Source organism: Empidonax traillii, unplaced genomic scaffold (assembly GCF_003031625.1).
Source record: "Empidonax traillii isolate 1590-97213 ecotype Southwest subspecies unplaced genomic scaffold, ASM303162v1 scaffold1134:size187968, whole genome shotgun sequence".
Lineage (NCBI taxonomy): Eukaryota > Metazoa > Chordata > Aves > Passeriformes > Tyrannidae > Empidonax > Empidonax traillii.
The window spans coordinates 13,382-14,835 of record NW_020956327.1 but is presented as its reverse complement, the minus strand read 5'-3'; positions in this window follow the sequence as shown (position 1 = coordinate 14,835).

The window sequence follows — 1,454 nt, the reverse complement described above, 5'->3', positions numbered from 1 at the left end:
CAGGCGGCGGCGCTGTCGGGGCTGCAGTACCGGCCGTGTCCGCCAGGCGGAGACTGCGGGGCAGGCACTGCGGGACACGGCCCGGGGTGGGGAGGGGGCGCCGCGGGTGGGACCCCGTGCGGGGGGGGAATATGGTGCCCCTGAAATGGGGGCCTGTGCTGGGCTATTGCACCGCCACCCCTCGTGTTTTGGGATAAACCCTCTGGGGAGCCATGGCAACAGCAGGGGGAGAGCCAGGAGCCTCTGACTTCCACAGAGCACTGAGTTTCCCTCTGCTCCGTTTCAGGACAGCACAAAGCCTTGAAGTGGGAGCAGTTCTGCCAAATCTCTGGGGTGTGAGCAGCCACAGGCAAGAGGCTCCAGCCCTGCTGTTCTGAGCTGGAGGCACCTGGTCCTGTCCATGGGGTGGGGTGAGTCAGAGGGACAGGTTTCCCTTCTGCTGCCTGTTGGCATTTGCTCCTTGGGCAAGGGCTCTTTTTGCCACTGCAGGCTGATCCAGGTTGCAGAAATGTTTTCTGAACTGTTTCCTCTCGCTTTGGCTGACAGATCTCCTCTTTCTGCCTTGGGATTTGCAGCTGTTCCCTGCCTGATCTGGCTGTGAGTTGGTGTGGGATGGAGAGAGCAAGCAGAGGAGCCTCAAGCTGGAGTGGGGCAGGAGAAAGGCCCTGAGGGCAAAGGGACCTCCCTGTGTGCCCAGGGCCCTGCAGGGGACAGAATGGACACTCTGGGGTCACCCTGAGGGGGGAGTGGAGAGCCTGGGGGCAGAATGTGAGTTCAGCTCCAGGGAATAAATAGGGGATGTTTGTGAGGGAAGAGCTGAGGTGTTGTTTTGTGAAGAGAATGCACAGTTATGGGTTAACAAAACTAAAATCAGAAACATAGATAAAAGCAGAAGCAGGGGAAAAAACTGAGTGTTATTTGTAGGAGAGAGAATGACCAGTGAGAGGTAAACTGAGACCATCAGCAGTGGGCAGGTAAGGAAAGCTTTGGGGATAAATTTTAAGAAAATCTCTATGGTATAAAGTGAAGCTTTGGAGGGAAAGATGAGTTAATCAAAAGTTGCTGAGAGAGAAAACTTATGTGTTAAATCTGAGATAATCTCTGGGAGAGAGAATGAAGATCTTTTTTTAGGAAAAGAGGTGATGAGCTCTGGTTGGAGGGGCAGGTTTTTGGACGTAAAAAGGAGGCTGATTCTCTCCAGGCAGTGAATGCAAATATTGAGGTGATCAGTGGTGGACAGGTATGAAAAATTTGGGGTGTTGTTAAACTTCAGGTGATCTGGTGGGTAGAGATTGAGTGTTTGGAGGTAAATTGAGGTTGTCAGCAGTGGAGAGGAGGGGATGGTTTTGGGGTCTCCCTTGGGTTGCTGGTTTGTGCCGTGGCTGCAGCGAGGCTGAGCCCCGTCCCTGCTGTTGCAGGAGCGTCCCGGGGCGGGGGCTGTGCGGCAGAGAGGG